An 18208-nucleotide genomic window follows, 5' to 3' on the forward strand; every position below is an offset into this window, starting at 1 on the left:
TCAGTAATAAATATAAATTACTCATCTTTAAAGAAATAAATATAAATTAAGTAAAAAATAATATATGAATTTATTTATAAATTATGAAAAAAATAATTTGCATATGCTTACCCGTGGACAAGTAAACTTGCACATAGTATAAGTAAATTGTCGTCCATAATTTTTTGTTCACTCTTTTAACATTGTAATCTCCTCTAATAGTTTGTTCGGTCTTACCACCCACATTTTTGTTTTCAATGATATCTAAAAGCTCGGATGTAAACCTTGGCTTAGGGCAACATTTTTCTAGAACACATTGAAAAGTGAGATTCAAGTAATAATATACTGTAGCATGGATATTCTTACTCAACATTTTATCTCATCTCTCCTTAATAATATATGCGTTTGACTTGCACAACATCCTCTTGTTCTTGAACAACTCCTTGATGTCTTTGTATATTTTATACATGCCCTCATATACATAACCTTTTTTTTTTTTTAAAAAAAAAAAAAAAACAGAGCCCCAATTTTATTGATAGCCCTCGCTCATGGTGGAGGAAAACCATAGTGACCAGCATGACACATGGAATTTACATACAAACTATAAAAATCATCCCAAACATCAAAACCAATAAACATATTAGTGGAGCCATAATTTTTACAAAAATTAAGCAATTGTTCCAAAATCGTTCATCCAAAATGATTTGCTTAACTTCTCTACTTTTCTCCATCTTCAAGAACTTCTTGTACTCTTCATTTATGGTCTATTCTTGTCAATGTTCTTTATGATTGTATAAACTTTTTTCACCGCAAGAAAGGTAGTAGCAAAGAAAGTTGTTCCAAGACAAATGATTTCCACCCAATTACTCCTTTGTCTCAACCAATTCAATGTAAATTTATAATTGTAAACAAAGACAATTACCTTTGAAGCAAGGATGACAAGGGTGTTCGCATAAAGCATTTCTGTAACATCTTTCATTGATCAAATTAATACAATGGGATGCACATGGTGACCATCTAATGTTTGAATATTTCTCATAAAGAAGTCGTCCAACAACTTTATAGTTGGTTGCATTATCTATGACCTTATAAATAACATTGTTAGCATCACCCATTCAATAATTTCAGCAAAATAGATTACATAATGTTGGGCATTCATTATAATATTATAAACATTAATAGATTTAATAAAAGATATCCCTTTGGGACAATACACCGAGAAATTTATCAAAGGCCTCTGTCTAACATCAATCCAACCATCACACATTACAATGCAACCCGTCTCCACCCAAATGCTCCAATAAGAATCAATGATTAACTGAACATGTTGTTTGCCATCTCTTAGTAAATTGGCATGCATCACATGATATGAAGGACCATTGTAACCATGAACCCTAGATGTTATTTCGCTTATTGTATCTGTAAAAAAAAAAAAAAAAGAAAGAAAAAAGAAAAGAAAAGGCAGAGTTCGTAGCATTCAATATGATATACGCATCATAAAACCATAAAACAATTGCTAAGTCAGTATCATGCTGTCTCATAAGACTTCTTAAACATGCCTTGATATTAGGCTGAAAAAAAAAAATTCCACTTTTGAAAGAACCATTTATACCACTTATTGTTTTCCTTTCCCCCCTTGGAACATGCTTCACTTCCACTCTCCATTGAAATCCCTTTGGTTGGTAAATAGGGAATTTCTTGAATGTCATTACCATCAAAATGATGCACACTATCTCCACACAAAGTTGTATTGTAAGTTCAACCCTCGCCTCTCTTTAACTTTTTCAATATTCTCTTGTAATGAAGTCTTTACTATAAAAATAAACTTCGCCCATAACCTTATTATACGAATCAACATTGCCCTTTAACCTGACAAGGTGTTGTTGCTCTGCTAACGGCCCTTCCTTCAATTTGTTTTTCATAAAAAGAGCAAATAAGAACCCTCCTACCATTAGAATTTGTAGCATCAACAATATACCTCCACTCTACATCTTTATTTTTGGTGAACATTTAGTTTACCAATTATTTGTTCAAAGATGTCCTTCAAATGATGATGTTTACTACGAGAGGGTCCTGAACTTTTGAAATCTCGAAAAAAAAGATTTGTCATTTTATTAAATCTCAAGGGAGTTAAATGTCTTTTACCCATTTATTTATTAAATTTTCTAATTGATATTATTATTCATATATTATATATTAACAATATATAGGCAAATAACCAAACAATTATGTTGCGTTTGGGAGAATGAAATATGAATTTTGAATTTGGATTTTGAAAAAATTAAATATAATTTTGCATTACATTTTGGATAAAATTTAATATAATTTTGTATTATAATTTGTTCAAATCTATACAAATTTAAATTTAAGATCTCTTCATACTTTAAAAAATATAATTGCAAAAACATCAAATAAATATAAGTAGTCTTTACAAACATGGAAATTTATTTTATTATTTAAAAAAATGATCCAATAAATACAAGTGGTGTTTTATTTTTATTTTAATTACGTAGATATTATTTTTTTTCAAAAACTATTTGAATAAACTGCATAGAATTAATTATTTTCAAATTTTACATTTAAAATGTTCCATTTACTTGTTTTTTTTTTTTCAAGCTAAACTACAGGCAGTTAATTTTTGGGCAACAGGAATTCGGAAAATAAAAACTACAAAATGCAAAGGTGGTGAGTAAAGTCGGCGGCACCTCTCCCCAAGTCATAGAATACTGGAAAGTGGAAGCCAGCAAAGGCGTTGCGCGACACGGACGCAAGCCCACTTCTTCCGCTTTTCTCCGACGATCCCTGCGACTGCGACTCCGACGACTCCCTCCACCGCCTTCCCTATGTATTACCCATTTGAAAATTTCGACGGACATTGACAAATCAAAGCCCCACCCTCCAAAACCAATGAAGTAAACACAACAGCTCCGTCGTTTTCCTCTTGTGAGTGAGTCCCAGCTAACCCCCTTTTCAGTTTTTTTGTTATTTCGTTCTATAATCTAACAACGTGCCTATGTTCGAATGGAACTCTTGGCGATTCGTCAAACCGATGCTATCCATTTTTCTTGTCCTTTTACCGAATAATTTGTTTGTTTTTGTTTTTGTTTTATGTTTTTATTTCTCCCTCTCATTGAATTGTTTATGCAACTTAAAAAATGTTTTGTTTTTATATATGAATTAGGGGAAGAGGGTGTTCTGTTTTGTCTCTGTTCTGGATTCATATATGATTGTTTGTCCTTTAAGTACGCCTGGAAGTGTGAACGCTGAAGAGGGTATTAGCTTCTTGTTGTTTGGAGTTGTATGACCCGATTAGAGTTCTTTTAGGAGCAACTATTTTTAGGAGAATTTTTTCCTATTTTAATTTTTTATTATAATAAAATATTAAATAACAATTCAGTGGGAACTTTTTTTTCCCACTTTGATGGCGGACAAATCTCGCTAAATGGTCCAGCAAGTTTTAAGAAAATTTTGTTGGATGGTCTAGCGAGTTTTATAGGGTCCAGTGAGATTTCTTTAAAACTCGTTGGACCATCTAGCAAGATTTGCACGGGAAAGTATTTTCCTTCTTCCACATGGAAGAAAGCTCGGTTTTGTCGCCGAAATTGGAGACCCAAGTAATCACCAGCCTTATTTCTGTCACCTTACTCTCCCTTTTTTGGCTTTTCCCCAAGAAGTTCAAGAACACTTAAACATGGAGAGGATATTGGGCACGATGGCGGCCATGAACCACCCGCAGGCGTCGCTGACAAGGGAGGTGGAGGTGGCGAAGCGGCCGATCTTGGAGTTGAGAATGTTGAGGTCGGTGAGATAGCTGGAGATGATGATGAAGATGGGTCGAAAAACTCTTCCCCATCTTTTCCGGTGGCCTCACCCGCACCCTCGCCCTTCTCATCTCCACCCTCACACTGTCCTTCCTCAACTACACCGGCCTCTCCGTTGTCGGCTACACCTCCGTCTGCCTCGGCATTGTCTCCCTTTGCTCCATCCTCATGTCCCTAATTGCAATCCCCAAATTCCATATCCGCACAGGTGATAAAGGAGTCTAAAAAGATTGGAATATGTTCTTCAATACTCTTTTCTAATCTCAATTTCTGGGACAATGTCAATACTCTGCTGGCCAAGTCCATAAACCCCATTGTTGTTGCATGCGAGGGGGATAAGAGTGAGAAAGATGAGGGGGATGAGAGTGAGCTTCTTTTTATGGTCATGGGCGGCGGCAGGGGCGGTGGTGACGGGAAGGTGTTGGGCGGTGGTGCTGAATCAAATTGACACCATAAATAAAACTGCTCTGCAAGTGACAAAACACTGAGAACAATTTTTTCTACAAGAGGACTCTCTCTCTATCATTTCGGCGAACACCTACTGAGCATATTTGATATCACAAAATTTCACATACATGTGCACCAAGCTGGTACCCCAAAAAGTATAAATGAATACAGAACCATTCAATACGATTCACAAGACTCAGCAGACTTTTGCGTTTTTTTGTTCCCTTTGAAAGCAAGAATCAGTAGGGCATGCATGAATGTCAAAACTAGTTTGCAATTTAGAATATATCTCAATTATTCCCTGGGGAGTTATTTCTCCATATTCCATTTTATAGTTGGTTTTTTTATGAAAAAAAAAAAAATTGGTGCGAATGTGTCAGTTTGTTGGTTTCTAAAACCAAAGTGATCCTTGATTTGGAGATATTACAAATAGTAATTTCTCACTTGCTTACACACCTCTCGGAGTCCCGCCAAAATATTCCCCCTGCTTTTTTCTTCCTCGGCAAATACGACGGCGCCTGAGACAAAGATGAAGCAAAATGACGACATTTTGGAGAATCGAAAGTTAAGGATCTGTTCTTCAAAAACAAAGTCATGCCGTTGGAATCCATCTCGAAGCCTCAGTCTCTGATGTTGCTTTTGAGATCCCCGCCGAAATTTCGCGTCTTCGCAATGGGGCTAAAGCGATTGAGATCGCAAAAACAAAGAAAACGCAGAAAACAAAGCAAAAAATATAGATGATTAGCAGTGGGGTAGGCTTTGGCCTCGAATCATCGACGGCAGAGAGGGAGGAAGAGGGAGAAGGAGGAGGTTCCTGTGGGCGGGAAACGTGCAAAACTCGCTATATGAAGTAGCGATTTAAAAAAAAATTAGTTTAATGCTCGTTGGACTATCCAGTGAGATTTGCTCGTCACGTGTCAATCAGTGGTCGCCCCATCATTTTAAAACTCGCTGAATGGTTTGGCGAGTTTTGGGACGCATCAAAATGGAAAAAAAAGTTCCCACCGAATCATTATTTAATATATTATTATAATAAAAAATTTAAAAAGGAAAAAACTCATTTTTAGGAGGGTCGTGTGGAACCCAAGACCTTGGGGGAGCGCTGAGACCTAAGTGGAGGTGCACTGAGCTAACCACACTAATGAGCACCTTTTTGGGCTCTATTTGAATAAAGAATTTCAAGAAAGGGAAAGAAAAATAACATAAGAAGGAAATCATTTTTTTATTGCGTTTCCCCTCTACGTCAAATACTATTCAAGAATGAAAATTTATTTAAATATGGTTAAAATGAAGAAAAATTGAAGGTTAATGGTGTGTAAAATTAAATTTTTGTTCATTCATTTACTATTTTCTTAATAACCAAACATGAAAAAATGGATCTCTCAATATTATTACTTTTCTTTTACCTGAGGTTTTTGAGTTCCATATCCATATGGGGCCTCTATGTCCCAGTTATCTTCCATGGCACTTTCCTTATGCCTTTGCTTTTCTTCCTTTTTTTTTTTTCATAATTTTTCGTTTGCTTGTTTTTCTTTTTGTTTTCTTTTTAGTAGCATTCTTGTTTTTGTTTTCAATTTTGTGAAGTAACAAGAAGAAAGCTTTCATCTCTAGGTATTGCTTTTTAGTTAATTTGGTTGTTTCTCTTGGAAGAACAAAGGCAAACATTTATTGATTTTATAGCTTACTCTTGACTGTCAATCAAATGCTATTATCTTGAAGAATTGCTTTTGTATAACAATAGATCCTTCACATCTACATTATATTTGGGGTCCTATAAACAATTATGCAAAACTGGCAAACATTACTATTTTAAGAAATATTCTTCGTTCATATGCTCTTGAAATCACAACATCCATAGTCAACACCACAATAAAAAAAAAAAAAAAAGTTTTTTTTTTTAGTAGAAACTTGTGCAACTAGAGCGGTTGTTAACAAATCCATAAAATGGACATGTTAGTTCTGTTTAATACTTTAGCTTGTACTTATCTAAGACCGCCTATTTTGTTAAGTTGAATTAAATACAACCATTTTTCTTTACCCTTTGGGTGCTATGACTAGCTATTTCTTACGTGTTCCTATCTCTTGAATTTTCTCATTTATGCTCAATTCTTTTTATTTGGATTGACAATATACTTTTGTAATTGCCTTCTAGCATATTGTTGAATCTATGCCAACAACCATCTCATAAGATTTGACAACTTTGCTTCTAGGGCTGGCAGCACCTCATAGTTTAAGGTTCCATGCTTTAAATTTGTATAATAGTTTGCATCAACCACATATTGATTTCTAAAGATAACATGCATCATTTATTTTGAAATCCAATACAACTTGAGAACCAAACCTTCAAACCCCTAGAGAAAAGAAAAACCATTATTTAAACTTTGATACACTGGAGAAGGAAAACATAAAGATGTGGTGGGACTCATTATAGATAAAGATCTAAAAGATAATGTGGTAAATGTTAAAAGAATAGGGGATAGGATTATTAAAACTAGGATAGCATTAGGCCAAGAGATAGTAAATGTCATTAGTGCGAATGTTGAATGCTTCCCAACTAGGCTCCACAAAAACCTTAAAAGACTATTTTGGGAAGATTTGGATTGTATTATATACAAGGGATATCGGGGTTTGAATAAAGCATTTATAGGATTTGATTTGAATGGAAACATTTAAAAGGATAATAAAGGTTATGAGAGGATACACGAAGGTCATTGATATGGAGATAAATAAAACAAGCCCAATGATATGATTTTAGAATTTTGCATGTCATACTATCTTGTTATAATGAATATTTGCTTTAAGAAAAGAATAGAACACTTCATAACCTTCAAGAGTGGACAAAATAAAAGTTAAATGGATTTTTTCTTAACTAGGAGGGGAGATTGTTTATCTAGTAAGAATTATAAAGTTATCCCAAGGGGAAGTTTGTCTACACAACATAGAGTTTTAGTATTAGATATTTGTACAAAGAATTGGAAGAGAAAGAGCAGCATAAGTCAATGCATGAGGATTAGGTGGTCGAGTCTTAAGGGAGAAAACATAGTAAATTTGAAGATAAAATTGTAAAAAGAGGGTGATTGAACAACATGGGATAAAGTAGATGCCAACAGTTTATGGAATAGAACGACTAACTCTATTAAAAAGATAGCAAAAGAGGTTTTAGGTGAATTTGAAGGAAGATATTCGGGCAACAAAAAAAGTTGGTGGTGGGATCAAGATGTCCAAGTAGCCATAAAGACAAAAAGAAATTTGTATAAAACATGGCAAAATTATAGAAATATAGAAAATTTTGAAAAGTATAAAGAGGCAAGAAAAGAGGCAAAAAAGTCATGAGTGAAGCTAAACATAGATTTTATGATAATTTATTTGCTAGACTAGATACAAAAGAAGGGAAATGGGACATACATAAACAGCTAGAGCTAGAGAGAGAAAGTGTAAAGTTTTAGGTAATATAAAATGTAAAAAGGATGAGAATAAAATTGTCTTGGTTAAAAAAGAAGGCATAATAGAGAGGTGGTGAAGATACTTTAATAAGGTATTTAATGAAAAGCAAATTAGGAGCTTAAACATAGAAGTGACAAATGGAGAAAGACTAAAATCTGAGATTTGTTCACGAAATTCAAATCATTGATGCTAACATGGCTTTAAAAAGGATGAAAAGTGAAAATCTATATGACTAGATAACATTCCTAATTGAAGTCTGGAAATGTCTAGGAGGTAAAGCAAATATATGGTTAACTAATATGTTCAAAATTTTTATAAAAATCAAGAAAATGTCAGAGGAATGGAGGAAGAGCATACTAATGCCTATATGCAAAAACAAAGTTGGTATTCAAAATTTTAATAATTATTGAGGAATTAAACTTATAAGTCATACAATGAAATTATGGGAAAAGGTAGTGGAACAAAGAATAATAATAGAGATGAGGGTCTCAGAGAATTAATTTGGTTGTATGCCTGGGAGATTGACAACAAAAGCTATTTATCTTTTGAAATGATTAATGAAAAAGTTCAAGAAAAAGAAGAGGGACTTGCATATTGTTTTTATTGACTTAGAAAAACATATGATAGAGTACCTAGGGAAATTCAATGGTGGATTTAAGAAATGAAAGGAGTATGCAGTAGATATATTGATGCCATTAAGGATATGTATGATAGGATAATGACTCGCGTTAGGACTGTAGGAGGAGAATATAGAGAATTTTCAATCACGATAGGTGTACATCATGGTTGTATTTTGAGCCCCTATCTGTTTGCTTTTGTGATTGATGAACTCAATAGGAATATCCATAACAAAATCCCTTGGTGTACGCTATTTGCATATGATATTTTTTTGATTGATGAAAGTAGGAGTATGGTAAAATATAAGTTAGAACTATGAAGAAAAACTTTAGAGTCTAGAGGTTTTAGGACGAGTACAAATAAGACAAAATATATGAAATGCAATTTCAGCCATGTAAGGAGGAATATTGACGATAAGATTGAATTGATTATCAAGAAATTACTAGCATTAGTAGATTTTGATATCTTGGATCTATTATGCAAGCAAAAAGAGAAATTGAAGAGGATATAGCGTATAATGTTAAAATATGATGGGTAAAATGGAGGAATGTTTCAAGTGTGCTATGTGATCGTAGAATATCATTAAAATTAAAAGGAAAGTTTTATTGGATGGCTATAAACCATGCTATATGTATCAAAATGCTGGGTAACTAAGAAATAACATATTATAAAAGTTATAGTTGCCGAAAATGCGAATGATAAGGTGGATGAGTGATATAATATTAAATGATAAATTAAGGAATGAACATATTCACAATAATTAGGTATAACACCAATAGAAGATAAGGAAGGGGCAGCTTAGATGGTTTGGGTATTTGAAATGTAGGTCAAGTAGGGCACTAGTGAGGAGGAGCAAGCTAGTTATTCTTAATGGTATTAGAAGAGGCAGGGGTAGACCAAAATTAACTTGGAATGAGATAATGAGGAAGGATTTAATAGCCCTTAAGTTAGTAAAGGTAATTGCCCTCGATCATGTGAATTGACAGAAAAGGATTCATATAGATGACCCCACATAGTGGGACTTAAGGCTGGTTGTTATTGTTGTTCTTGGTGTTTAATTTAGACTATATAATATACATTATATTTAGTAGGAAGTAATGGGAAGGAAATGTGAATGGATTTTTTTTTGTTTTTTTTCCAAAAGAAATTGTCTCCTTTTGGTAAAGCAAGAAATTTGGGAAGAAAATAAAATGGTTGAAAATGGGCTTGTCTACTCCTTCCAAAATCAGACTGTCCAAAGAGATGAACATGAGTTTCTTAATTCTCCAATTGTGTCTCTGAAAAGAAAAGGTTTTTTGATTTTGTTGTTTGCTTAATTGTTAATCAAATGCTATTAGGGTGGAAACTATTATAGTAAAATAAATCCTTCATATTTCTTTTCATGAAATGCCCACTATGATTAGATTTCAATTGGCTAGCATTGATAGGGTACTTGTTTAACATTGCTGTTTTAAGATATACTCTTCACTCAATCACTTGAAATCACCACATCCAAATGAACATGAAAAGAATTGAGCAAACTGGTTAAAAGAGCCAACTCGTTAATCTCTCTCTCATTAAGATTTCTCCTAAAATGAAAGTTCCAAGAATGTCCATCCTTTTGCAAAAGAAGAAAAGTAAAAATATGGGTATCATGAAAAGATTAGATAACCAAAAAATCGAGAAAATGCAATAGCCAAATGCATCTCCCCCACCCAATGGTCCTCCCAAAAACGAATACACTCCCCATTACCTATCGGATACTAGAATTTAGGAAGGAAATCATCATAAATTAAAGACAATCCTAAGGATTTGAATAAGTAATATTAAGCCCCATTTTAGCATCCCATCCTTTTTGTAATAGACCAAATTTACTGCGAATTACCTTATGTCGAAGAGAATTAGGAAGGGAAGAAAACAGGTGGAAGTGGGCTTTTCCACTCCTGCCAAAAAGCTGAAGTAGCTAAAATGGTGATGAATGCCATTAGCAAAATGGGTCCTATAGAAAGTCCATCTATTCCTAATATCTAGCAAAAATCGAAAAAATGGATCCATTTAGAATGCTCTGCCAGTTGGATTAATGGATCGTCCAAATGGAAATGATAACAGAATGCATGGGTTGTTAAAAGTAGTTCCAATATAGATATATAAATCTAGTATGCCATTTTTCTATTGCGGCGATCGAAAATTAAGGAACCCGCAGATATTGGAAAAACTACAATTATCCCACCAAATGGATGACAATGGCTTCTTGATTCATTAGACTATTCATCTTGGAAGAGCAAAAAGTGAGAGTTATTGATTTTGTATCTTGTCCTAATTGTTTCTTTTTTAAGATAATAAAACAAAGTGTCTTATGAAGGAAAATGAATACAATTTAGAGAGGACAATAAATCCAAAAATAAAAGTACAAAAGAAAAAAACCAAACCAAAGCAAGCACACTACAACTAACAAGAAGATAACTCGTATAAAGTGAAGACCACTATGTCCTACAAAACCTCTTGTAATTTCTTAGCTAAGACCTTAGCGAGAATTAGAGTAGTATGAGAAAAATAGGTCTAAAGTCCATCCACTCAAAATCTCTTCGAATTAGGGCTAAGAAGCTAGAATTCATGCCATTACCCACTACTTAATTACAATGAATGTCCTCAACAAATCTTGAGATGTTTCCTAGCAAGACGAAAAAGGCCATTGCGAAATCATAGGTTTGCCACCTCAAACCCAACCCCTCCCCCCCCCCCCTTTTTTTTTTGTTTCAAATTTCATTAGCTTCAATGGTCTATCAAGCTATTAAGTTGAACTCGACTTTATGGGGCTCCAATCAACATACTCCGTCGTCAGTTTGCAAAAAATTGTAATCTCAACCCAAATCTAAGAACGCTGCCTCACCAAGTCCCCTAATCTAATTTCCACTACTTGATAAAACCTTCCCTCCTCCTATTAGCCACCCTATGTAAAGAAAATTGGAATTGCGACCCCCCTTCCTGTCCCACTTCACTCTTATTTCTTGGCGCCAACTTTTGTCCTCCCTAAATCTTTCCGCTTATCCAACCCAACAATTTCAAAGAAAATGTTGCTTTTGGTCCCTTTAATATTCCCAAAGATCTCTCTATTCCATTGTCTTAACTTTAGTTTGGCATGTTTCAATTTTTTCATTAATTTAAATTCTTCCCACCCTTGAACTTGACACTTTCCCCACCTCCCCACGGTTTTAAATGCACTCGACGGGAGGGATGTATCAACAACATGTTCTCAAAACAAAAAGGTGTGGGGCCTTTGCATCAAATTAAACTCTAGAAATAGAGGGTAGTGATGGTGGATACCTTGTGTAGAATCATGCATGCTTAGGGCTTGGGGGTGATAAGAGGTCTTTGCATTGGGATGAAGGAAGTCTCACCTTGAATTTGCTCATGATACTATGTTGTTTCTTAAGAACAATGTAGCAAAAGTCTTAAGGGTCATTATCTTGTGAAAAACTTCAAAAAGATCGAGGTTTAAGGAGTAACTTGTCTAGGAGTAGGATGGTTTGTATCAACTTGGGCGGTAGGTAATTAGAGAGTTAAAACTCAAGCAGGTTGTCTTCCCATGGGTGGCTGCTTTCTAATCTTGGTCTCCCTCTTAGGGGCAATCCAAACTTCTTAAGACTTTTAGAACCAGGTGATCGAGAGGGTGATTAGGAGACTAGATGATTGGAAGAGGGCATATTTGTCCCATGGGGGTTGCGTTAGACTCATTAGTGCCCCATTTTCCAGCATCCCTATTTACTTCCTTTCTCTTTTTAGAGTACCTAGGAATGTAGCCAAGACTCTAGAGAGGCTAATTTGTGACTTCCTTTATTCAGGCTTTGGGGATAGTAAGGGAGACCATCTTGGAGGTTGTTAGAAGGGCCAAAATCAAAAGGGGTGTTGGGGTGTTATGTTCTTGGGCCCAACTCCGATGATGTATTGTCCGCATTGGCATACCGGCCTCACGGTTTGTCCTATAAAAGCCACCTCAACATGGTTGGTGCTCAAACTATCCTTATAAGCCCAAGACCTCCCTAATACACATCCGATGTGGGACTGTGATAGGCTTTCCCGTCTGATCTCTGATGTCCTCGTTAGCGTAATCTCCCTAGCATGCATCTAATGGGGGACTGTGATAGGTTCTCCCATCTGATCTCTAACGTCCTTGTCAGAGTGGCTTACACCTCTGTGTAGGATCCGCTTACATGATAGTATCCCCAGGTTGGATCCTCTCACATGATAGTACCCTTAGGGTGGCTCTAATACTAAATGTAACGGTCTTGGGCCCAATTTCGGTGAGGTATTGTCTGCTTTGGCCCACTGATTTCATGGGTTTGTTCTATAAACTGTGCCTCACATGGTTGGAGTCCAAACCATCCTTATAAGTCCATGATCTCCCTAGTACATATCCGATGTGAGGCCGTGACATGGGGCTTGGCAACGTCTCCATAATTGGTAAATGGTTGTGGGGGTTCCCCTCCCTATGGCACAAGGTGGTTGAAAGTTAATTTGGGCTCCATCGAAATAGGGTGGGTGACTATAGGAAGTGACATTATTTCTCATGCGAGCCATTGGAATTTTGTTTCCCAGATGGTGTGTCTTTCCTCTCACTTGCTTCAAACTGGGTAATGGTAATATGGTTCATTTTTGTAAAGGATAGTTGGGTGGGTAAGGACTCTTTGGAGCTGATAGTGCTTTGTTAAAGGTTTCTAGTCTCCTCAATGTACCTACTACTTCGCTCTTTTCTTCTAAGATGGGCTTTCTTTTGTGGAGTACCATTTCTGATACATGGACAAGCTTACCTCCTTGCTTATTTTGTTGGATCACTTTGCTCCTTCTAGCATGGATGATGAGAGGGTAGGGTTTAGGAGAGTGAATCTGCAGGTTTGTTTTCTTCGAAATCCTTTTTTTTTACATCTCTTAAAATCCAGTCATCCTATTTTTTTCCCTTAAGGCCACATCATTTGGAAGGATGAGGTTCTTCTGAAGATTATGACCACCATCTAGATTGTGACTCTGAGCAGGACTGATATGCATGATTTGTTACAGAAAAGAAGGCCCTACATGTTTCTTAGTCTTGACATGTGCTTGATGTGCGCAAGTTTGATTAAATGAGCACACCCATTGTTAGTTGGCACTTGGCAGCCCAACTTTAGGATGCTCTCTTCTCTTGCTTTAGTGAAGCTTGGATGGCACTTTGGAATGTGGGAGATCTCTTACTTGTGAGAAATTCAGTTTTTGGCTCAAGTAGAAAGGGCTGTGTGTTATGGACTGGTGTAGTCTTTGCTAACTTATGGACTCTTTGGATTGAGAAGAATGTGAGAACATTTGAGGGTCATATAACTTTTCCTTGTTTGTTTTGGGATAGAGTGGTGTTCTTGGCTTACTTTTGGGTTGCTTGGATTTTTTTTGGGGTTTGTCACTGCCCAATGTTCAAAGGGATTGGAAGGCAGCTCTATTGTAATCTTTTTGGTTTTTGCTCCTTGTTATTAGAGGACAGCTTGTCTTCATTTAGTATACTTTGTTTTGGTCCTTAATAAAATTTTATTTAAAAAAAAAAAAAAAAATTAAAAAGAAAAAGAAGAAGAAAGGGACTAAAAACTAAGAAAACCCCTTTTCATACTCTTCCCATCATAATTAATGAAGCACTTGAGCTTAGTTAATTTCTGCCGTCCTTTCTTTGAAGAACCAAAAACTCATTCATTCGTCTTGTTCAATTGATGTGCTTTCACTTACTCCCCCCCCTCCCCTTCTCTCACAAAAAAAAAAAAGCACACGCACACACACACACACACACACACACAAAAATGAAATAACCTCACCTCAAAGTTGTTTTTTTTTTTTAATATTTTGTTCAATTATTATCATTTTTTGAAGTTAATTATTTTTTTCTTTTTAATTCAAGAAAGAATGTGCATGAAAAAAAAAAAATATATATATATATATATATTTTTTAAATTGCTGATAAACACCAAAAGTTCTTTACCTTAAATAGCATAATTTTTATTTTTTTAATTAATATTTCTTGAGTCATTCCCATACTTTTCCTTTGTTTAGGGAAAGCATACACATGCAATATGATTTTTTTTTTTATTGCCAAAATGTAAATATGTTGTACTATTTTGCTGTTTGTTTGTACATCAATATACACATGTCATTCAGAATTGATATTGGAAATTTATACTGAATCTTACAATTCGATTCGATCCTCAATTCCTAAAATTGGAATTTCAAGTCACAATTTGAAACTCAATTTGACAACTATGTTTCAGGATACTTGGTTACCACCAACACGCATTATCCAGTTCTGGATCTTGACTCTTGAGTGTGACCCAACATAATTTGCATCTATAAAACCTTGAAACACAAGTGTGACCTGGATCGTGATACAAGAGGCCTCTTCTGATGCACCTTTAAGGTATCACAAGATACAGATGACAGCATCCCAATGGTTTGCTCAGGGAGAATCAAGGAATTGGCTCACTTCCTTGTTGCGAAAGATGTTTGGTCGGGTGACTATGACGTAGTTTAACTTCCCAACAAGTCTCCAGCATCATCTTGAGTCATTTAAAAACTCACCCTCTTTTGGTAATAATTTGATGGTAAGGTCTATAGGCGCATCAACAAGTTTGGATTCCAATAGCTCTTCCTCATCTACAAGACCTAGAACAGACTTCCTGTGACGAGGCGATCTCCATATGAGATCTGGATACTTTTACAACTAAACATTTTAGCAAACCCAAATCTTTAATTTGAAACTTTGTCTAGAGAAACTACTTTAGAATTCAGATAGCTTGATTATCATTACTAGTAAACGCAATATGATCTATGTACACAAATCAACAAAATCCTATTTGGTGATAGAATACAGAGTGATCTACTACCTAGGAAGCACCGATACTGACACGGGACATGGATTTGGCATGATACCAACCTAGTGATACAGTAATATTGTAAAAACAAGGATACGACATGGCTGGGATATGTTAGTTAATTACTATAAAAAATATATATTTAGGCATGTTTTTCGTTCTAAATGAAAAATATTGAGGTAATAGGTATCATTCATGCTCAATTATGAATTGCATAATCATTAACAACACACATTGTAGAAAAGTCAAGAAACATTCGTCATTCATCAACAACCAAAAAAATTGTCCAAGGCTTCCAGGCAAAATACAAAAATATTTGTCCAAGTAAAAATCTAACAAACACAATAAGAATCCCATCACTATGCATTTTTTCCTGGGACAGGGTGGGGTGTCAAGTTGCAAAAGCAGAGCCATGTTATATGCATAGCAGTCAAAGGCGCGTCTAGGTGCAAGGTGCACTGAGGTGATGAGGCTTGCACCTGACACCGGTCGAGGTGAGGCGATCTATGAAAGGCACAGTGAGGTGTGCCTCACACATGTTCACATTATATTTTGTTTTTTTCCTTCTTTTTTAATCTCAACCATTTGTGTTTTCTTTCTTTTTCCTATATTTTTTGCTGTTTTTATGTAATTGCTGCCACTTTTCCCTGGCATATATGCTCAGCTGCTCTCAGGCTTCTGTCTTCTTTTCTTCTTCTTCTTCTGGCCTGCTGTGCTCTGCTGCTGCTCAGTTTTCTTCTTCTTTTTCTGAATTGCTCTGCTGCTCTGTGCCACCTCATTAATGTTCCAATTTTCCCCCTTTTTTGCAGTAAAATGAGCTGTTTTTTTCTTTTCCTGAAAGCGTTTCTTTTTCCCTGCATTTCTGCTTCTGGATCTGGAATTTCCGGCATTTCAGTCAGAGCTGCGCTGCTGCTGCTTTTGCTGTGTTTTTTTATGTTTATTTTTAATTTCCCTTCTGCTTATTGCAGCTTCTATTTTGTGGAACTTATGTCATGAACATCGCATTTTATTGAAAATTTATGTTAATAGTAGTATTCAATTTTTTGTACTAACGTATTTACAATCAAGAATCTGTTATGTAGAGTATTTTACAGGAAATTTTAATAAATGTGCGCCTCACCTCCATGTGCCGTGTACCTTCGCCTCGTGCCTCACGCCTAGGCTCTGGCTACCCTTTGCGCCTCAGTGCGCCTTGCGCCTTTGACTACTGTGGTGATATGGTTCCTGCTTCTACCCACCTAACAAAACTAGTAGCCCCCTTTTATGTTTTGACTTTTAAAACACTGAATCATTAAATTTAATTTTGTATTTTTAGCCATTAAAACACTAAAACATAAATTTTATGCTTAGGCACTTCAATAGTTCAATAATATCCTGTGAACTAGTAAAAATCTCAGGTAAGGAGATGGAGAAGAGGGAGGGAAGGAAGAGGGAGGGAGTCACGTTGAGAGAAGAACCTTCGAGCCTTCGAGAGAGAAGAGTCTTCAAGTCTTTGACTCTTTGACAGATTAAGCCCAGATCATCATCGATGAAGGTTGAGAATCTGAGATGACCGGCAAACAGGATGAAAAAGGCTGAGAGGCTGGTAGAGTGGTTTGAAGGCTAGGAGGATGGGGTCGTGAGTGCTAGGGTTTGAGTTGCTTGAGGAAGCTCTTGCTGACCTGCTCATTTTTGGTGTATATGTGTGCAATGCCCACCTCCCATGAGTTAATTGGCACACTTACCTGACGTATGGTTCAGATGAGATCAAAGCGGTAGACCACAATGGTACTACGAAGACAAAAGATGTTTCCCTCCAAGACACGGGGGTCCGAGGGCTTTGGCCTTGAGACGGTATGGCCTATCCAGTGTGAACAGTGGGCACGGTATGTCAAAGACGGCCACTAATGTCAAATACAGCTACTAATGTCAAAGTCGACCACTAATGTCAAAGTCGGCCATGGTAGGTGAGCTACCACCACCTACCATAGTAGGTGAGCCACCCATGTGCTTCTTCCATGGACCAGAGTTTATAAATAAGATCCCCCCACTGGAGCACTACACACATCTCGAATGCAAGATTGTGTCCTCTTTTGTTTTTCTATTTGTTGTCCTTTCGCCATTGAAACTTATTTAGTGAGTGCATGGTTGGACAAATTGTTGTAATCCGATTGTTGTAATAAAACTGTGTTATCTCTTCAATCATTTCTTCAAAATAGATCTTGGTGTTGTTATTCTACATGGTATCAGAGCTAAAGGCTACTAAGAAGAAACAACTATAATTGTTGAGACGTTGCAATGGCAGGAACTTCATCTTCCGCTACTGCATCTCCACCAGCACTTCGGATAAGTCCACCAGCATTCACAGAAGGAAAGCTAGACGGCACGAACTACACTTTGTGGAAGTTCAAGATGAGTACTATTCTGGATTCATATGAACTACTTGATATAGCTTAAGGTATGGATCCATAACCGATTGGCACGCCTGAGCCCACCAACCCTAAGGTTTTCATCCCTCCAAATGCTGCCCTCGTCAAAGCATGTAAAAGGTGGAATGTAGATGCACTTTGTGCTATTGTCACAAGTGTATCCGATTCTGTACTTATGTTGATCTAGCATACGTCCAAGACTGTAAATGCTTGGAATGGTTTGAAGAATCAATATGAAACAAGGAACTAGACACGCATTCAGAACTTGGAGAATCAACTTGCTGTAGAAAAGGTACATGACGGAGAATTGGCAGAAGTATTCATCATCAGAATAAAAAATTTGTGTGATCAAATGGCGGCAGTGGGCATAGCAAAGACCAGTGAGGAGTTAGCTCGAAGATGTATTCGAGTGCTGCCATCAAAATAGGACAGACTGGTAACTGCTCTTAACACGCAGATTAGAACTCCTGCACTAACCTTTGAGGAATTTTGTGCTTTACTGCTAGAGGAGGAGATGAGGCTGAGAACCAGAGAAAATGAAAGCAGTAGTGTTTTCACTGTGCAAATCAAAGGCAAGGACAATAATGTTGGAAAGAAGAAGGGAAAGAACAAGAAGAGATTTTCTGGTACGTGC

At 36.2% G+C, this 18208-nt stretch overlaps 1 protein-coding gene across 4 annotated transcripts in view; it reads left to right on the forward strand.

Annotated features, from left to right (window-relative positions):
* The first annotated feature begins 2670 nt into the window (after window positions 1-2670).
* Window positions 2671-18208, forward strand: part of LOC131159852 (mannose-1-phosphate guanylyltransferase 1-like) — a 36219-nt gene continuing 20681 nt past the window's right edge. The window contains exon 1 of one of the 4 annotated variants that reach the window (XM_058115040.1): window positions 2671-2926. The gene's annotated coding sequence lies outside the window, so the exon portion shown is untranslated. The remainder of the gene's footprint in view (window positions 2927-18208) is intronic. The other 3 variants (XM_058115038.1, XM_058115039.1, XM_058115041.1) reach the window with 3 other exon arrangements.

The sequence above is a fragment of the Malania oleifera genome, chromosome 7 (assembly GCF_029873635.1).
Source record: "Malania oleifera isolate guangnan ecotype guangnan chromosome 7, ASM2987363v1, whole genome shotgun sequence".
Lineage (NCBI taxonomy): Eukaryota > Viridiplantae > Streptophyta > Magnoliopsida > Santalales > Ximeniaceae > Malania > Malania oleifera.